Source organism: Somniosus microcephalus, unplaced genomic scaffold (assembly GCF_052327205.1).
Source record: "Somniosus microcephalus isolate GS21.2 unplaced genomic scaffold, FLI_Smic_1.0 scaffold1615, whole genome shotgun sequence".
NCBI lineage: Eukaryota > Metazoa > Chordata > Chondrichthyes > Squaliformes > Somniosidae > Somniosus > Somniosus microcephalus.
The window spans coordinates 1-20,875 of NW_028226802.1; the positions used below are offsets into that span (position 1 = coordinate 1).

Below are 20,875 nucleotides of genomic sequence, written 5' to 3' on the forward strand. Positions count from 1 at the left end.
GGGTGGCTAAAGTAAATGTTGGTCCCTTAGAGGATGAGACCGGGAAATTAATGGTGGGAAATATGGAGATGGCAAAAACACTGAACAAATATTTTGTATCAGTCTTTACAGTAGAAGACACTAAGAATATCCCAACACTGGACAAACAGGGGGCTATAGGGGGGGAGGAGCTAAACACGATCAAAATCACTAAGGAAGTGGTACTCGGTAAAATAATGGGACTCAAGGCGGATAAATCACCTGGACCTGATGGCTTACATCCTAGGGTCTTGAGGGAAGTGGCGGTAGGGATTGTGGATGCATTGGTAATAATTTTCCAAAACTCCCTGGAATCAGCAAAGGTCCCGGCAGACTGGAAAACTGCTAATGTAACGCCCTTATTTAAAAAGGGCAGTAGACAGAAGGCTGGAAACTATAGACCAGTTAGCCTAACATCTGTGGTAGGTAAAATATTGGAGTCCATTATTAAGGAGACAGTAACAGGACATTTGGATAATCATAATTTAATAGGACAAAGTCAGCATGGTTTTATGAAGGGGAAGTCATGTTTGACAAATTTGCTGGAGTTCTTTGAGGAAGTAACATATAGGGTGGATAAAGGGGAACCAGTGGATGTAGTGTATTTAGACTTCCAAAAGGCATTTGACAAGGTGCCACACAAAAGATTATTGCTTAAGATAAAAAATCACAGGATTGGGGGTAATATTCTGGCATGGATAGAGGATTGGCTATCTAACAGAAAGCAGAGAGTTGGGATAAATGGTTCATTCTCGGACTGGCAATCAGTAACTAGTGGTGTTCCACAGGGGTCAGTGCTGGGTCCCCAACTCTTTACAATCTATATTAACGATTTGGAGGAGGGGACCGAGTGTAACATATCAAAGTTTTGCAGATGATACTAAGATGGGAGGGAAAGTAGTGAGTGAGGAGGACATAAAAAACCTGCAAGGGGATATAGACAGGCTAAGTAAGTGGGCAGAGATTTGGCAGATGGAATACAATACTGGAAAGTGTGAGGTTATGCACTTTGGCAGGAAAAATCGTAGAGCAAGTTATTATCTTAATGGCAAGAAACTGGAAAGTACTGAAGTACAAAGGGATCTGGGGGTCCTGGTGCACGAAACTCAAAAGGTTAGTATGCAGGTGCAGCAAGTGATTAAGAAGGCCAATGGAATGTTGGCTTTCATTGCTAGGGGGATAGAATATAAAAATAGGGAGGTATTGCTTCAGTTGTACAAGGTATTGGTGAGACCGCACCTGGAATACTGCATACAGTTTTGGTGTCCATACTTAAGAAAAGACATACTTGCTCTCGAGTCAGTACAAAGAAGGTTCACTCGGTTAATCCCGGGGATGAGGGGATGGACATATGATGAGAGGTTGAGTAGATTGGGACTCTACTCATTGGAGTTCAGAAGAATGAGAGGCGATCTTATTGAAACATATAAGATTGTGAAGGGGTTGGATCGGGTGGATGTGGGGAGGATGTTCCCGATGATGGGTGAAACTAGAACTAGGGGGCATAGTCTTAGAATAAGGGGCTGCTCTTTCAAAACTGAGATGAGGAGGAACTACTTCACTCAGAGGGTGGTAGGTCCATGGAATATGCTGCCCCAAAAAGCTGTAGAAGCTACATCATTACATAAATTTAAAACAGAAATAGACAGTTTCCTAGAAGTAAAGGGAATTAAGGGTTACGGGGAGCGGGCAGGAATTTGGACATGAGTCTAGGGTTTGGATTGGTCATGGCCCTGTGGGTAGCGGAGCGGGCCCAGGGGCCATGTAGCCTGATCCTGCTCCTATTTCGTGTGTCTAATTCTGTTAGATTCAGGAGATGGTTCAGTGATAGTAGATTGGTGGTTAGGATCAGATCAGCCATGATCTTATTGAATGGCGGAGCAGGCTCGAGGGGCCGATTGGCCTACTCCTGCTCCTATTTCTTATGTTCTTATGTTCTTATGTAGGTACGCTCTATAACTTTTGAGTTTACCGCGGACATACACACAGACAGACAGACAGACTCATTTATATATATATATATATACTAACTGAAGTGCCCGGTGGTGCCGAGGGTTTTTTGAGGACATGTTGTTGTTGGAAGAGAGAGAGAGAGCGACTGGGGGGAAGAGAGAAAGCGACTGGGGGAAAGAGAGAGAGCGACTGGGGGGAAGAGAGAGAGCGACTGGGGGGAAGAGAGAGAGAGCGACTGGGGGGAAGAGAGAGAGCGACTGGGGGAAGAGAGAGAGAGAGACTGGGCGGGAGAGAGAGAGAGAGAGACTGGGGGGAAGAGAGACAGAGAGAGAGGGACAGAGAGAGAGGGAGAGAGAGACAGAGAGAGACAGAGACAGAGGGAAGGAGAGAGAGAGGGAAGGAGAGGAAGGGGAAAGGGGTGGGGGAAAGGGGGTGGGGGAAAGGGGTTTGATGGAAAGGGGGGAGAGGGGGGGAAAGGGGGGGAAGGGGTGGGGGGGAAGGGGAAGAGGGGGAGGGTGTGGGGGAAAGGGGTGGGTGGGAAAGGGGGGAAGGGGTGGGGGGAAACAGAAGAGGTGGGTGGGAAAGGGGGGAAGGGTGGTGGGGGGAAACAGAAGAGGGGCAGGGGGAAAGGGGGGAGGGGATGGGAGGGGGGAAGAGGGGGGGAGGGGAGGGAGGGGGGGAAGAGGGCGAAGGGGGGAGGGGGGGAAGAGGGGGGGGAGGGGGAGGGGGGAGGGGGGGAGGGAAGGGGTGTGTGGGAGGGGGGAAAGGGGGTGTGTGGGAGGGGGGGTAAAGGGAGGGAGGAGGGGGGGAAGGGAGGGAAGGAGGGGGGAAGGGGGAAGGAGGGGGAGGGGGGGAAGGGGGGTGAAAGGGAGGGGTGAGCCAGCAAACCCTCTCCCCTCTGCCAGTGTTGAGAGTTGCGCTGCCGGCGGCGGTTGGAGAAGGCTAGGCCCCGGGGCCTCGGGCACCCGCACTGACATGGCCCAGCTGAGCGCAAGCGCCCCGGTCAGCCTGAGCTCCGCAGCCGCCGTTCAGCCGCAGGCCACAAAGCACCCGAGCCCAGCGCCGGCGATGGCTCCGCGTAGCTCCGTGCCACCCCACCAGCCTTTAGAAAGATGGCGGCGGTGGCTACGCTTGGCTCAGACCCGCCCGGCCAGCCTTTAGAAAGGTGGCGGCGATCGTGGGCTGCTTGTCGAGTGGGACGGGAGCTGCCTAGCTCGGGCGTGGCTGGGGAACAGCGGCCGAGGCTTCGAGGCCTGCAAAAATGGTGAAAGGTAGGAAAATTAATGAGGTGAGAGAAAATATTTACAAATTAATTAACTTTTTTTAAAAACAATTTAATTGTGTTTTAAAAGCAACTTTTTTTTTTGCTGGAAATGTAGATTTGAAAATAAACACGCAGAAAGTGGGAAAAAGAAATGAAGAGTTTGGAATCAAGATGGCGGCCACTCACCTCAGCTCAGAAGGATTAGGCCCACCCACACTTGCAGTGATTGGTCAACCATCAGGTCACTGAACTGTAGGATTGGTCAATCATCACGACACTCAACTCTAGGATGGCCCGCCTGCACACGCAATGAACCCGCCCCCATGATGCAGCGATTGGTCAACCGTCGTGTTGCTCGATTGTACGATTGGTCAACCTTCACGTCACTCAATGCTAATGAGCGGATAATGAGCGGAATTTTGAACGTTTTTTTGGATACCGTCTGAACAACTTTTGTCTGACCAAAAAGTAAATACGCTTATGACCATTCCGGAATCATAAGCTTTCTTTTGATATAACACATGTGTAGGTACGCTCTATAACTTTTGGGTGTATAAAGTACAGACAGACAGACAGACAGACAGACAGACGGAAGGACAGACAGAAGAGCTCTTTTATATATATAGACTAGCTAGAGTGCCCGGCGGTGCCAAGGGTTTTTTGAGGGCATGTTGTTGTTGGAAGAGAGAGAGAGAGTGACTGGGGGGAAGAGAGAGAGCGACTGGGGGGAAGAGAGAGAGCGACTGGGGGGAAGAGAGAGAGTGACTGGGGGGAAGAGAGAGAGTGACTGGGGGGAAGAGAGAGCGACTGGGGGGAAGAGAGAGAGCACCTGGGGGGAAGAGAGAGAGAGAGACTGGGGGGGGAGAGAGAGAGAGAGACTGGGGGGAAGAGAGAGAGAGGGAGAGAGAGAGAGAGAGGGAGAGAGAGACAGAGACAGAGGGAAGGAGAGAGAGAGGGAAGGAGAGAAAGGGGAAAGGGGTGGGGGGAAAGGGGGAGGGGGGAGGGGAGGGAGGGGGGAGGGAGGGAAGGGGGGTGTGTGGGAGGGAGGAGAAAGGTGGGGTGGGAAGGGGGTGTGGGGTGGCAAGGGTGGGGGAAGGAGGGGGGGAAGGGTGGGGGGAAGATTGGGGGGGAAGGGGGGAAGGAGGGAGGAGGGGGGAAGGGGGGGAGAAAGGGAGGGGGAGGGAGAGGAGAGGAGGGGGGAAGGGGATGGGGGAGGGGTAGGAAAGGAGGGGGAGAGGGAGGGGGAGGGGGAGGGAGGTGAGGGGGAGGGGGGTGGGGGTATGGGGAGGGTGGAAGGGGAGGGAAGGGGGTGTGTGGGGGGGGAAGGGGGGGAAGCGGGGTGTTAGGGGGGAAGGGTGGGGGAAGGAGGGGGGGAGGGGGGTAAGAGAGGAGAGCGACTGGGGGTAAGAGAGAGAGCGACTGGGGGTAAGAGAGAGCGACTGGGGGGAAGAGAGAGAGCGACTGGGGGGAAAAGAGAGCGACTGTGGGGAAGAGAGAGAGAGACTGGGGGGAGAGAGAGAGAGAGACGGGGGAGAGAGAGAGAGACTAGGGGAAGAGAGAGACAGAGAGAGAGGGAGAGAGAGAGAGGGAGAGAGAGAGAGGGAGAGAGAGACAGAGAGAGGGAGAGAGAGACAGAGACTGAGGGAAGGAGAGAGAGGGAAGGAGAGAAAGGGGAAAGGGGTGGGGGGAAAGGGGGTGGGGGAAAGGGTTGGGGGGAAAGGGGTGGGGGAAAGGGGTGGGGGGAAAGGGGTGGGGGAAAGGAAGGGGGGGAAAGGGGTGGGAGGAAAGGGGGGGAAAGGGGTGGGTGGTAAGGGGTGGGGGAAAGCAGTGGGGGGAAAGGGGTGGGGGGAAGGGAAAGGGGAAGAGGGGGAGGGGGAAGGGGAAGAGGGAAGGGGGGTGGGAGGGGAGGGAAAGGGGGGGTGGGGGAAGGGCGGGGGAAGGAGGGGGGAAGGAGGGAGGAGGGGGGATGGATGGGGAAGGGGGGAAGGGGGTGAAGGAGGGAGGAGGGGGGGAGCCAGCAGACCCTCTCTCCTCTGCCAGTGTTGAGAGTTGCGCTGCCGGCGGCGGTTGGAGAAGGCTAGGCCCCGGGGCCTCGGGCACCCGCACTGACATGGCCCAGCCGAGCGCAGCGCCCCGGTCAGCCTGAGCTCCGCAGCTGCCGTTCGGCCGCAGGCCACAAAGCACCCGAGCCCAGCGCTGGCGATGGCTCCGCGGAGCTCCGTGCCGCCCCACCAGCCTTTAGAAAGATGGCGGTGGGGGCTACGCTCGGCTCAGACCCGCCCGGCCCACAAAGCACCCGAGCCCAGCGCTGGCCATGGCTCCGCGGAGCTCCGTGCCGCCCCACCAGCCTTTAGAAAGATGGCGGCGGTGGCTACGCTCGGCTCAGACCCGCCCGGCCAGCCTTTAGAAAGATGGTGGCGATCACGGGCCGCTTGTTGAGCGGGACGGGAGGTGCCTAGCTCGGGCGTGGCTGGGGAACAGAGGCTGAGGCTTCGAGGCCTGCAAAAACGGTGAAAGGTAGAAAATTAATGAGGTTAGAGAAAAGATTTACAAATTAATTAACTTTTTTAAAAAACAATTTGTGTTTTAAAAGCAACTTTTTTATTTGCTGGAAATCTAGATTTGAAAATAAACACGCAGAAAGTGGGAAAAAGAAAGGAAGAGTTCGGAATCAAGATGGCGGCCACTCACCCCAGCTCAGAAGGATTAGGCCCGCCCACACACGCACCGATTGGTCAACCATCAGGTCACTGAACTGTAGGATTGGTCAATCATCACGTCACTCAACTCTAGGATGGCCCGCCCGCACACGCAATGAACCCGCCCCCGTGACGCAGCGATTGGTCAACCGTCAGGTCGCTCGACTGTACGATTGGTCAACCTTCATGTCACTCAATGCTAATGAGCGGATAATGAGCGGTATTTTCAACGTTTTCTGTATACCGTCTGAACAATGTTTGTCTGACCAAAAAGTAAATACGCTTATGACCATTCCGTAATCATAAACTTTCTTTTGATATAACACATGTGTAGGTACGCTCTATAACTTTTGAGTGTATAGAGGACATACAGACAGACAGACAGATGGAAGGACAGACAGAAGAGCACTTTTATATATATAGATAGACTAGCTGGAGTGCCTGGCGGTGCCGAGGGTTTTTTGAGGGCATGTTGTTGTTGGAAGAGAGAGAGAGAGGGGGAAAGAGAGAGGGGGAAGGAGAGAGAGAGAAAGGGGGAAGGAGAGAGAGAGAGAGGGGGAAGGAGAGAGAGAGGGGGAAGGAGAGAGAGAGGGGGAAAGAGAGACGGGGAAGGAGAGAGAGGGGGGAAGGAGAGACAGAGAGAGGGGGAAGGAGAGAGGGGGAAGGAGAGAGAGAGAGGGGGAAGGAGAGAGAGAGAGAGGGAAGGAGAGAGAGAGAGGGAAGGAGAGAGAGAGAGACAGAGAGGGAGAGGGAAGGAGAGAGAGAGAGACAGAGAGGGAAGGAGAGAGAGAGAGAGAGGGACTCCAGGATGGCAGGTAAGTGGTAGCACTCTTGTCTTTGAGTCAGAAAGCAGTGGGTTGAAACTCCACTCTCGAGACTTGAGCGCATAATGTAGATTGAGGGAGTGATGAATTGTCAGAGGTGCCACCTTGTGGATGAGATGTTAAACGAAGGCTCCGTTTGGCCTCTCAGGTGGGCATAAAATATGACGGGGCATGATTTGAAGAAGAGCACGAGAGAATGCGAGTGATTAAATCAGAAGTTGGAGGTGCGGGGGGTCAGGGTGGGATGGCCCCTTTAAGTGAGGATGATTGACGGGGTTCTTGCAGTGTTTAGATTAATCCAGCCTGCCCTCGCTCCCGTGTTCGAGCAGAGACGCGAGTGCTGGAGCTTCAAGAATCCGGAGGAGGGGGAAGGTACCGTGTTTATATAAGATCTCGATCCCCCCTTTTACTTGCTCACCCCGCTGTTTAATTGCAACCCTCATTTTCCCCACCCTTTCACGCAGAAAGGGTGGTGGGGTTTTTGTGGACTTGTTTCTCTTGGATAGCTCTGCTGAGTTTGGGGTGCTCGCTCGCTCCTCCCGCTATCACAATGCTAGATCGGCGATTTTCTGCCACTCAGCTCATCGGCCCACAGAGCCTGAGCCCAGGAAACTACAATTCCCAGACTCCTGTGCGTCTTCCTTCCGCGTAGCGCCTGAGGCCCGGCCGGACTCACCTTAGCTCAGGTCCCGCTCCGGGCCGCCACCGACGTTCACGCACGCGCTGTCTCCCGCCCCGCCAGCCTTTAGGAAGATGGAGGCGATGGCTCCGTGGAGCTCCGTACCGCCCCGCCAGCCTTTACGAAGATGGCGGCGATTGCGGGCCGCTTGTTTGTAATCGGGGCCAGTGGGACGGGCGGTGCCTAGCTCGGGCGTGGCTGGGGAGGAGAGGCAGAGGCTTAGAGGCCTGCAGGCAGGGCATCGGCGGAGGCAGCGAGTCAAGAGGGAAAAAAAAGGGTGAAAGCTAGGAAAATTAATGAGGTTAGAAAATATATTTACACAAAAATTTAACTTAAAAAAAAACTATTTAATTGTGTTACTTAAAGCGGCGGGTGCCCGCGTCTGGCATTAAAAAAATGGTGGCGAAGTTTCGGGAGGCTGCAGGATTAGGCCCGCCCACACGGAATGAAATGCCCCCGGTGACGCACCGATTGGTCAACCATCAGGTCACTCAACTGTAGGATTGGTCAACCATCACGTCACTCAACACTATCCCCTGGACGATTGGTCAACCATCACGTCACTCAATGCTATCCCCTGTACGATTGGTCAACCAGCACGTCACTCAACGCTAATGAGCGGAGTTGTCCGTTTTTTGTATAGTGTCCGAACAATTTTTGTCTGACCAAAAAGTAAATATGCCTATGACACTTCCATAATCATAAGCTTTCTTTTGATATAACATATGTGTAGGTTCGCTCTATAACTTTTGAGTGTATAGAGGACATACAGAGAGACAGACAGACAGATCAACCGCTTTATATATATAATACTAGCTGGGGGGCCCGGCGTTGCCAAGGCTTTTTTGTAAAACGGCAGTTTACAGGGCCGCGCGGTTTACGGCCGGCCGCTGCCGCTCCCCCGCTCTGTGTCTCGGGCCGAGCGGTTGTGAGGCCCAGCCCGAGTGACCCCAACTCACCTCCCGCTCCAGCAGGCCGGGAGCGGGATACTGTGCCGGAGCCGCACTGTGGGGGTTTGTTGTGCTGGCGCTGTCGCTGTCGGTATTTAAAAAATGGCAGCGACATTTCGGGAGGCTGCAGGATTAGGCCCGCCCACACATGGAATGAAATGCCCCCCTTGATGCAAGAGAGAGAGAGAGATTGGGGGGAGACGAGAGAGAAAGAGAGGGAAGGAGAGAGAGAGGGATGCAGAGAGAGAGGGAAGCAGAGAGAGACAGAGAGAGGGAAGGAGAGAGAGACAGAGAGAGAGAGGGAAGGAGAGAGAGAGAGAGAGAGTAGAGAGACTGGGGGGAGAGAGAGGAGAGAGAGAGAGAATGGGGAGATAGAGAGAGAGAGAGAGCGAGAGAGAGACTGGGTGGGAGAGGGAGAGACCGGGGGGGGGGGGGAAAGAGAGAGAGACTGAGGGAAGAGAGAGAGAGATGGGGAGAGAGAGAGAGAGAGAGGGAGAGACTTGGGGGGAGAGGGAGAGAGTGGAGGGAGAGGGAGAGAGTGGGGGAGAGCGAGAGAGAGACTGGGGGGAGAGGGAGAGAGTGGGGGAGAGCGAGAGAGCGAGACTGGGGAGAGAGAGAGACTGGGGGAGAGAGAGACTGGAGGGGAGAGAGAGAGACTGGGGGGTGAGAGACTGGAGGAGAGAGAGAGAGAGACTGAGGGGGAAGAGAGAGAGCGACTGAGGGGGAGAGAGAGAGAGAATGGGGAGATAGAGAGAGAGAGAGAAAGACTGAGGGGGAGAGAGAGAGACTGGGGGAGAGAGACGGGGAGAGAGAGAGAGACTGGGGGGAGAGGGAGAGAGTGGGGGAGAGCGAGAGAGCGAGACTGGGGAGAGAGAGAGACTGGGGGAGAGAGAGACTGGAGGGGAGAGTGAGAGAGACTGGGGAGTGAGAGACTGGGGAGAGAGAGAGAGAGACTGAGGGGGGAAGAGAGTAGAGAGACTGGGGGGAGAGAGAGGAGAGAGACTGGGGAGAGAGAGAGAATGGGGAGATAGAGAGAGAGAGAGAAAGACTGAGGGGGAGAGAGAGAGAGACTGGGGAGAGAGGGAGAGACTGAGGGAGAAAGAGAGAGAGAGATGGGGGAAGGGAGAGAGAGACTTGGGAGAGCGAGAGAGACTGGGGAGATAGATAGAGAGAGAGAGAGAGCGAGAGAGAGACTGGGGGGGAGAGAGAGAGACCGGGGAGGTCGGGGGAAGAGAGAGAGAGACTGAGGGGAGAGAGAGAAAGATGGGGAGAGAGAGAGAGAGAGACTTGGGGGGAGAGGGAGAGAGTGGAGGGAGAGGGAGAGAGTGGAGGGAGAGGGAGAGAGTGGGGAGAGAGAGAGAGACTGGGGGGAGAGAGAGAGACTGGGAGAGAGAGAGAAACTGGGGGGAGAGAGAGAGCGACTGAGGGGGGAGAGAGAGAGATGGGGAGAGAGAGAGAGAGACTGGGGAGATAGAGAGAGAGAGTGACTGAGGGGGGAGAGAGAGAGCGACTCGGGGAGAGAGATAGACTGGGGGGAGAGAGAGGAGAGAGACTGGGGAGAGAGAGAGAGACTGGGGGAGAGAGAGGAGAGACGGGGAGAGAGAGAGAGAGAGACTGGGGGAGAGAGACGGGGAGAGAGAGAGAGACTGGGGGAGAGAGAGACGTGGAAGGGAGAGAGAGACTGGGGAGAGAGAGAGATAGAGATGCTGGGAGACAGAGAGAGATAGAGAGACGGGGAGCGAGTGAGAGATTGAGGGGAGAGAGAGAGAGACTGGAGGAGAGAGAGACGGAGAGAGAGAGAGAGACTGGGAGAGAGAGACTGGAGGAGGGAGAGTCTGGAGGAGAGAGAGAGACTGGGAGACTGGGGGAGAGAGAGACTGGGAGAGAGAGAGAGAGAGAGAGACTGAGGGGGGAGAGAGAGAGAGAGATGGGGAGGGGGAGAGAAACTGGGGGGAGAGAGAGACTGGGGGAAGAGATAGAGAGACTGGGAGACAGAGAGAGAGAGAGACTGGGAGACAGAGAGAGATGCACTTCCTCACAGCTTGTAGAAAATGTCAGGGCATAAGGGAGAATTTCTACCCAAAATTCACAAAAATATGCCCGGAATTCAGAAATTTGAATGACGACCAAAAACTCCCATACCTACTAGGGGAAGAGAGAAATTGCATAACACTAGCGGCACACTATGTTACAGCTTGCCATAAACAGAGGGACAACCAGTAAATATAAGAAAAGAGTATATATAAATTATATGAAAGTATATATTTATACACTCAGGGATATATCTGTTTATACACTGTATGGATAGATCTGTATTTTTGTGAACAAACTTGAACGTTTTCTGATGCTTTGGCAACATAAGATGTAACTTGCCATGCCAATAAAGCGATTTGAATTGAATTGAATTGAAATTGATAAAGAGACGGGGAGAGAGAGAGATTGGGGGGAGAGAGAGGGAGAGGTATCACCCCGTTTGGAGAGGGAAGGAGAGAGAGAGAGAGAGAGGGAAGGAGAGAGAGAGAGAGAGAGAGGGAAGGAGAGAGAGAGAGAGAGAGAGAGAGGGAAGGAGAGAGAGAGGGAAGGAGAGAGAAACAGAGAGAGAGAGAGGGAAGGAGAGAGAAACAGAGAGAGAGAGAGAGGGAAGGAGAGAGAGAGAGAGAGGGAAGGAGAGAGAGAGACAGAGAGGGAAGGAGAGAGAGACAGAGACAGAGAGGGAAGGAGAGAGAGACAGAGACAGAGAGGGAAGGAGAGAGAGAGACAGAGAGGGAAGGAGAGAGAGAGAGAAAGAGAGGGAAGGAGAGAGAGACAGAGAGAGAGGGAAGGAGAAGAGAGACAGAGAGGGAAGGAGAGAGAGAGGGAAGGAGAGAGAGAGAGAGGGGGAAGGAGAGACAGAGAGAGAGAGGGAAGGAGAGACAGAGAGAGAGAGGGAAGGAGAGAGAGAGAGGGAAGGAGAGAGAGAGAGAGAAGGAGAGAGAGAGAGACAGAGAAGGAAGGAGAGAGAGACAGAGAGAGAGGGAAGGAGAGAGAGAGAGACAGAGAGGGAAGGAGAGAGAGAGAGGGAAGGAGATAGAGAGAGAGAAGGAGAGAGTGAGGGAAGGAGATAGAGAAGAGAGGAAGAGGCCCGGCCCGAGTCACCCCAACTGAGTAGGCTGGCCACAGTGAAAGCATTGATTTCTTTATGACAGCACAAAAACTGCCCTGACATCATAGCAGCTCTTCGACATCATAGTCACTCAATGCTAATGAGGGGATAATGAGCGGAATTTTGAACGTTTTTTGGATACCGTCGGCACAATTTTTGTCTCACCAAAAAGTAAATACACTTATGACCGTTCCGGAATCGTAAGCTTTCTTTTGATGTAACACACGTGTAGGTACGCTCTATAACTTTTGAGTGTATAGAGGACGGACGGACGGACGGATGGACGGACGGACGGACGGACGGACGGACGAGCAATTATATATATATTAGCTGGGGGGCCCGGCGTTGCCAAGGCTTTTTTGTAAAACGGCAGTTTACAGGGCCGCGCGGTTTACGGCCGGCCGCTGCCGCTCCCCCGCTCTGTGTCTCGGGCCGAGCGGTTGTGAGGCTCGAGTGACCCCAACTCACCTCCCGCTCCGGCGGGCCGGGAGCGGGATACCGTGCCAGAGCCGCACTGTGGGGGTTTGTTGTGCTGGTGCTGTTGCTGTCGGTATTTAAAAAATGGCGGCGACGTTTCGGGAGGCTGCAGGATTAGGCCCGCCTACACATGGAATGAAATGCCCCCCGTGATGCAAGAGAGAGAGAGACTGGGGGAAGAAGAGAGAGAGAGAGAGGGAAGGAGAGAGAGAGAGAGAGGGAAGGAGAGAGAGAGAGAGAGAGACAGGGAAGGAGAGAGAGACAGAGAGAGGGAAGGAGAGAGAGACAGAGAGAGAGAGGGAAGGAGAGAGAGAGAGGGAAGGAGAGAGAGACAGACAGAGACAGAGAGGGAAGGAGAGAGAGAGAATGGGGGCAGAGAGAGAGAGACGGGGAGAGAGAAAGAGTAGAGAGACTGGGGGAGAGAGGGCGAGAGAGAGAGACGGGGAGATAGAGAGAGAGACTGGGGAGATAGAGAGAGAGACTGGGGGGGAGAGAGAGAGCGACTGAGGGGGGAGAGAGAGAGAGACTGGGGGGAGAGAGAGAGAGAGACGGGGAGAGAGAGAGAGAGTAGAGAGACTGGGGGGAGAGAGAGGAGAGACTGGGGAGAGAGAGAGAGAATGGGGAGATAGAGAGAGAGAGAGAGAGACTGGGGCAGAGAGAGAGAGACTGGGGGAGAGAGAGAGAGAGAGACGGGGAAGGGAGAGAGAGACTGGGGGAGAGAGAGAGACTGGGGAGATAGAGAGAGAGAGAGAGAGAGAGAGAGAGAGAGAGACTGGGGGGGAGAGAGAGAGAGACCGGGGGCGTGGGGGGGAGAGAGAGAGAGACTGAGGGGAGAGAGAGAGAGGTGGGGAGAGAAAGAGAGAGAGAGAGACTTGGGGGGAGTGGGAGAGAGTGGAGGGAGAGGGAGAGAGTGGGGGAGAGAGAGAGAGAGACTGGGGGAGAGGGAGAGAGTGGGGGGGAGAGAGAGAGAGAGACTGGGGGGAGAGAGAGACTGGGGGAGAGAGAGACTGGAGGGGAGAGAGAGAGAGACTGAGGGGAGAGACTGGGGAGAGAGAGACTGGAGGAGAGAGAGAGAGACTGGGGGGAGAGAGAGAGACTGGGGGAGGGAGAGAGAGACTGGGGGGGAGGGAGAGAGAGACTGGGAGAGAGAGAGAGACTGGGGGAGAGAGAGAGCGACTGAGGGGGGAGAGAGAGAGATGGGGAGAGAGAGGGAGAGACTGGGGAGATAGAGAGAGAGAGACTGAGGGGGGAGAGAGAGAGCGACTCAGGGAGAGAGAGAGAGAGTGGGGGAGAGAGAGGGAGATGGGAGAGAGAGAGAGTAGAGAGACTGGGGGGAGAGAGAGGAGAGAGACTGGGGAGAGAGAGAGAGATTGGGGAGAGAGAGGAGAGAGACTGGGGAGAGAGAGAGAGACTGAGGGAGAGAGAGAGAGAGACTGGGGAGAGAGAAGGGGGAGAGAGAGAGAGAGAGACTGGGGAAGGGAGCGAGAGACTGGGGAGATAGCGAGATAGAGAGACTGGGAGACAGAGAGAGAGAGATAGCGAGATGGGAAACGAGAGAGAGATTGCGGGAGAGAGAGAGAGACTGGAGGAGGGAGAGACTGGAGGAGAGAGACGGAGAGAGAGAGAGACTGGGAGAGAGAGACTGGAGGAGGGAGAGCATGGAGGAGAGAGAGAGACTGGGAGACTGGTGGAGAGAGAGAGACTGGGAGATAGAGAGAGAGAGAGACTGAGGGGGGAGAGAGAGAGAGATGGGGAGAGAGAGAGAAACTGGGGGAGAGAGAGAGAAAGAGAGACTGGGGGAAGAGATAGAGAGATAGAGAGAAAAAGACAGAAACAAACAACACAGAAACACAACCCAGTAAACTGTACAACACCAAAAAATCGTACAGATGGTCCAAAAACGACACGGAAAAATACCAGAAAGCAATTAGCAATGAATCAACTCAAGCTCTCTTGGACACCTTTCTGGATAACATATACACTCACAATAAAGAAGGCGTAAACCGGGCAGTGAATAACCTAAACAATATTTTTGATAATTTGGCAACAAGGTCAAACTTGAAAGCTCGCAAGAACAAACCCAAAACAAAAAACTATGAAAAATGGTTTGACCCAGATTGCCATAACATGAGGAAAAAACTAAGAAAAATATCAAACCAAAAACACAGACATCCAGAAAACGAGGAATTACGCCTTACTTATTGTCAGACACTAACACAATACAGAAACACACTCAGAACCAAAAAAGAGCAATATATTAAGAATACACTCAGCTCCATTGAGGAATCCATTGATTCCAATTGTTTCTGGGACAACTGGAATACATTACACAAAAAACAACACGACGAATTGGCCATTCAAAATGGAGACACATGGGAAAAAACACTTTGAAAAATTATACCAGAAAAACACACTAAGGCCAGAGCAACACCAAATATGCAAAAAACTGGAAAAGCTAGAAATGGCCATAAAAGATAACCAAAACCCGCTAGACTCCATAATAACAGAAAAAGAACTTTTTGAAAAACTCAAGGACCTGCGACCAGGAAAAGTTTGCGGGGCAGACAGCATACTAAGCGAGATGATTAAACACACAGACGATAAAATGAAACTGGCTATCCTAAAACTCTTCAACTTGGTTCTGAGTGTCGATTACTTCCCTGATATCTGGAACAAAGGACTCATAACGCCCATATACAAAAGTGGGGACAAAGTCGACCCAAATAACTATCGAGGCATCTGTGTAAACAGTAACCTGGGGAAGGTGTTCTGTAGCATCATAAACAAAAGACTTATAAACTTCCTTGAGGAGCACAATGTCTTGGGTAAAAGCCAAATTGGATTCCTGCCAAACTATAGAACATCAGATCATATCTTTACCCTACAGACCCTAATTGACAAACACGTTCATCAAAACAAAAGCAAAATCTACGCATGCTTTATAGATTTCCAGAAGGCTTTCGACTCCATCTGGCATGATGGTTTATTCCTGAAACTTATCGAAAGCGGGGTAGGGGGGAAAACATATGATGTAATTAAATCAATGTATACAAACAACAAATGTGCAGTTAAAATTGGAGACAAACAAACAAAATACTTCCCGCAGGGGCGGGGGGTGATGCAGGGCTCGCCAATCTCACCGACACTCTTTAATATTTACATAAATGAATTGGCAAAACTACTTGAACAATCTACAGCACCCGGCCTCACCCTATATGAATCCAAGGTTAAATTCCTCCTCTATGCAGACGACCTGGTTCTGCTGTCACCAAATAAGGAGGGTCTACAGCAGAACCTGGACCTGCTGGAGTCATATTGCCAGACTTGGGCCATGACAATAAATCCCCAAAAAACCAAAGTCCTTGTGTTCCAGCAAAGATCCAGACATCAGGGACCCAAAATAAATTTCACACTAGGAACAACCAAAATTGAACAAACCACTAACGACACATACTTGGGCTTAAAAATCAGTTCTACGGGAAATTTCAAACTGGCTGTGAATGAACTGAAAGAGAAAGCAAGAAGGGCTTTCTATGCCATTAAAAAATAAATCCAAATAGAAATCCCAATTAGCATTTGGCTCAAAATTTTCAAATCAGTAATTGAACCAATTGCACTCTATGGCAGTGAGGTGTGGGGACCGCTAACACAACAAGAATTTGCAAAATGGGACAAACGCCCAATTGAGATCCTACATGCAGAATTCTGTAAAAGTATACTCCGGACTCAAAGGAAAACTGTAAACAATGCATGCAGGGCAGAACTAGGTCAATATCCATTAATAATCACTATCCAAAAAAGAGCCACCAAATTTTGGAAACACCTAGAAATGAGCAACCCCCAATGCTATCACTACGAAGCCCTGAAATGCCAAGAGAGGACCATAAAGAAGAATACCCTCAGTCAACTAGTCCTGGGACTCAGTGAAAACAATAACCAGCCCCAGGACAGTGACAGCGTAACACAAAGAATTTGACCCAACACAATCGTCGCTAAGCAAAACGATAAATATCTGTCATATTGGGCAGAAACAACAAAAACCCAAAGCAAACTCAATTGCTACTTGGCCCTAAACAGACAATACAACATGGCTGATTACCTGACCATGGTAAAGGATAGCAAACTGAGAAAAACTTTGACAATGTACAGACTTAGTGAACATAACCTGGCGATCGAAAAAGGTAGACACAGACAGACCCGGCTACCAAGAGAGGACAGGATATGCTCTCACTGCAGTCAGGGTGTGGTGGAGACAGAGATGCACTTCCTCACAGCTTATAGAAAATATCAGGGCATAAGGGAGAATTTCTGCCCAAAATTCACAAAAATATGCCCGGAATTCAGAAATTTGAATGACGACCAAAAACTCCCATACCTACTAGGGGAAGAGAGAAATTGCATAACACTAGCGGCACACTATGTTACAGCTTGCCATAAACAGAGGGACAACCAGTAAATATAAGAAAAGAGTATATATAAATTATATGAAAGTATATATTTATACACTCAGGGATATATCTGTTTATACACTGTATGGATAGATCTGTATTTTTGTGAACAAACATGAATGTTTTCTGATGCTTTGGCAACATAAGATGTAACTTGTCATGCCAATAAAGCGATTTGAATTGAATTGAATTGAATTGGCAGAGAGAGAGAGACTGGGAGACAGAGAGAGAGATAAAGAGACGGGGAGAGAGAGAGAGATTGGGGGGAGAGGGCTAGAAATTCGGTATCGCCCCGTTTGGAGAGGGAAGGAGAGAAAGACAGAGAGAGAGAGGGAAGGAGAGAGAGGGAGAGAGGGAAGGAGAGAGAGAAAGGGAAGGAAAGAGAGACAGAGAGAGAGAGGGAAGGAGAGAGAGACAGAGAGAGAGAGGGAAGGAGAGAGAGAGGGAAGGAGAAAGAGACAAACAGAGGGAGGGAGAGAGAGAGACTGGGGGGAGAGAGAGATGGGGAGAGGGAAAAAGAGTAGAGAGACTGGGGGGAGAGAGGGAGAGAGAGAGACGGGGAGATCGAGAGAGAGAGAGAGAGAGACTGGGGAGATAGAGAGAGAGACTGAGGGAGGAGAGAGAGAGCGACTGAGGGGGAGAGAGAGAGACTGGGGTAGAGAGAGAGACAGGGGAGAGAGAGAGAGTAGAGAGACTGGGGGGAGAGAGAGGAGAGAGACTCGGGAGAGAGAGACTGGGGGAGAGAGAGAGAGAGGCCAGGGGGGAGAGAGAGAGAGACTGGGGGAGAGAGAGAGTGACTGAGGGGGGAGAGGGAGAGAGAGACGGGGAGAGAGAGAGAGGGAGAGACGGGGGAGAGAGAGAGAGAGACTGGGGAGATAGAGAGAGAGAGAGAATGAGGGGGGAGAGAGAGAGCGACTGAGGGGGAGAGAGAGACTGGGGGAGAGAGAGAGAGACTGGGGAGAGAGAGAGAGAGTAGAGAGACTGGGGGGAGAGAGAGGAGAGAGACTGGGGAGAGAGAGAGAGAATGGGGAGTGATGGGCCTTCAATAACCACAAAACTAGAAGTTATAGACTTAAACAAGTTGGCTTTTAATCACTAAGATCAGAGCTAACATCTCAACACGCCGACTGGTTCACAGGAATGAGTCATACAGATCCTGGGATCTTTATGTAAGAGAAGTCTGGGGCAGAGCCAAGAGCCAAGACCTGGAACCTCCCAGGTTAGTCGGGAAAGAGGAAGTGAAACTATACACAGTGGGGGAGGGTAATATACATGAGTGCAAAACGAATACAGGATCAAGACAAACAGATTTCATTACATTCACCCCTTCTATAGATTTAGTCCATCGGGGTGATGTTTCTTAAAAGTTGGTATAAGTGAGTCTGTCAGGAGGTTTTGCAGTTCTCAGTGATCGGCGCAAAGCCGGTTGGGGTGCCTCTAGGGGAGTGCATTCTGGTTCCTCCGCTGTCCGGGCCTCCGCAGTGTCTTCCAGGTTATCTGCAGTGTCCTCCAGGTTAAAGTTGGGTATTGATACCTCTGGGCGTCCTGTCTCTTGTAGTGTAGGTCTTCATCGGGTAGTCTCCCATCATTCTCTCCGCTCCCCGAGGGAGCGAGGTCTTTTATGGAAACAGTGTCCTCTCGCCCGTCAGTGTATTCGATATAGGCGTACTGAGGGTTTGCATGGAGGAGCTGTACCTTTTCCACAAGGGGGTCCGTTTTATGGCCTCTCACGTGATTCCGCAATAGTACTGTCCCCGGAGACGTCAGCCACGCGGGTAGAGATATGCCGAGGTGGATTTCCGGGGGAAAACGACATCTTTTCGTGAGGGGGTAGCGTTAGTGGCAGTACATAACAGAGACCTTATGGAGTGGAGCACGTCTGGGAGGACTTCCTGCCAGCGGGATGTCGGAAGGCCTTTTGACTTTAAGGCTAACGTGACAGCCTTCCAAACAGTAGCATTCTCCTTTCCACTTGCCCATTACCCCGGGGGTTGTAGCTAGTGGTTCTGCTAGTGGCTATCCCCTTCGAGAGCAAGAACTGGTGCAGCTCGTCACTCATGAATGACGTCCCACCTATCGCTGTGTATGTAGTTCGGCATGCAAACATGCAGAATAGATTACAGAGACACTTGATGACCGTGGCACTGGTCATGTCTGGGCAGGGAATGGTGAAGGGGAAGCGGGAATATTCATCAATGATATTGAGGAAGTATACGTTACGGTCGGCAGAGGGAAGGGGTCCCTTGAAGTCCAGACTTAGGCACTCGAATTGCCGTGTGGCTTTGATAAGGTGTGCACGGTCAGGCCTGTAGAAACGAGGCTTGCATTCCGCACAGATGCGGCAGGCTCTGGTCATTGCCCTGACCTCCTCGATGGAGTGGGCAGATTGCGGGACTTTATAAAATGGTATAGTCGGGTGACCCTGGGTGACAGAGGTCGTTGTGGAGACCCTGTAATTTGTCCGTATGAATGCTGGCACACATTCCCCGCGATAGGGCGTCTGGGGGTTCATTAAGGGCTCCCGGCCTGTACATAATATCATAGTCGAACGTGGATAGTTCGATCCTCCACCTGAGTATTTTGTCATTCTGATTTTCCCCCTTTGTTTGTTATTAACATGAAAGCCACCGACTGCTGGTCGGTGAGCAGGGTGAAACGTTTGCCGGCTAGGTAGTGTCTCCAGTGCCGCACTGCCTCCACTATAGCCTGTGCCTCCTTCTCGACAGAAGAGTGCCTGATTTCAGGTCCCTGAAGGGTTCGGGAGAAGAAGGCCACAGTTCTCCCAGCCTGATTGAGGGTCGCAGCTAAGGCAAAGTCTGACGCATCGCTTTCGACTTGAAAGAGAATGCATTCGTCCACTGCACACACTGCAGCCTTTCAATGTCCTGTTTAATAACTGGTGAAAGCCTCCCGAGCTTCAGCGATAGTGGGAAGGACGTCGATTTAATGAGGGGTCGGGCCTTATCAGAGTAATTGGGCACCCATTGGGCATAATACGAAAAAAATCCCAGGCACCTTTTTAAAGCTTTGGGATTGTGTGGCAGGGGCAGTTCCTTTAGGGGGCGTAATCGGTCAGGGTCCGGTCCAATTACCCCATCTTCCACCACACAGCCGAGGATACAGAGACGGGTTGTGTTGAAGACACATTTGTCTTCGTTGTAGGTTAGATTCAGCTTTAGGGCAGTTTTTAAAAATCTCGCAAGATTTAGATCGTGGTCTTGCTGGTTGTGCCCGCAGATAGTGACATTGTCAGATAGGGGTAGGTAGCTTGTAGTTTATTCTCGTCAGCCATGCGGTCCATCTCACGTTGGAAGACCGAGACCCCATTTGTTACCCCGAAGGGCACTCTGAGAAAATGGTAGAGGCGCCCGTTCGCCTCGAAGGCGGTGTATGGGCGGTCCTCCGTTCTAATGGGGAGCTGGTGATACGCGGATTTGAGTCGATAGTCGAGAAGACTCGGTATTGCGCAATCTGGTTGACCATTTCTGATATGCGGGGTAAAGGGTAGGCGTCCAGCTGGGTATAAATATTAACAGTCTGGCTGTAGTCAATTACCATCCGTTTCTTTTCGCTATTTTTAACTATGACTACTTGGGCACGCCACGGGCTGGTACTGCATTCAATAATGCCTTCCCGCAGGAGTCTGTCCACTTCCGCCTTGATAAAGTGTCTGTCTTCTAGACTGTACCGTCTACTTTTGGTCGCTATGGGCCTACAGTTCGGAGCGAGATTAGCGAATAAAGAGGGCGGGCTGATTTTTAAGGTTGATAGGCCACAGACTGTGAGTGGCGGCTGGGACCGCCATATGCTAGCGTGACACTTTCGTGGTGGCACTGGAAGTCCAGGCCCAAGATTACATTAACACAGAGTTCTGGCATCACGAGGAGCTTAAAATCCTTGTAGTCCGTGCCTTTTACAGTCAGTGTTACCACACAGTAGCCCAAAATGTCCGAAGTGTGGGTCTTAGCAGCCATAGCAATTCTGCTCCGTGTAGGGGTTACCGTTAATGAGTGTCTCGCTGTACCAGGCTAGGGTGGATAAAACTCTCGGTACTCCCACAGTCAATTAAACATTTCGTTAAATTCCGTTTACCTGTATGTCCATCATGGATTTTGTCAACGGGTGTGGCCTGGATTGATCCACCATGATCGAAGCCACTGTTGGGCCCTGGGCAGCCGTTGAGTCGGGAAAAGATGGCGGATCCCAAGATGGCGGCCCGCACAGCACGCACGAGGCGGTGACGGAGTTGGAAATCGGATTCCCCTGCAGACTTTGCTAAAATGCCCCTTTTCTTACATTTGAAGCATGTAGCGTCCTTCGCTGGGCATCGTTGTCTGGGGTGCTTGGCCTGGCCGCAAAAGTAGCATTTCGGGCCTCGAGACATTGCCGCTGTAGTAGGACTCCTGGGTGAACTTCTGTGT

The 20,875-nt window shown here is 51.9% G+C and overlaps 1 long non-coding RNA gene across 1 annotated transcript; it reads left to right on the top strand.

The window, feature by feature from the left end:
• Window positions 1-2,789: 2,789 nt before the first annotated feature.
• Window positions 2,790-6,226, top strand: LOC147080427 (uncharacterized). Its single transcript, XR_015077328.1, has 2 exons — window positions 2,790-3,703; window positions 5,856-6,226. It is a non-coding gene; the product is annotated as an uncharacterized LOC147080427 (long non-coding RNA).
• Window positions 6,227-20,875: the final 14,649 nt, after the last annotated feature.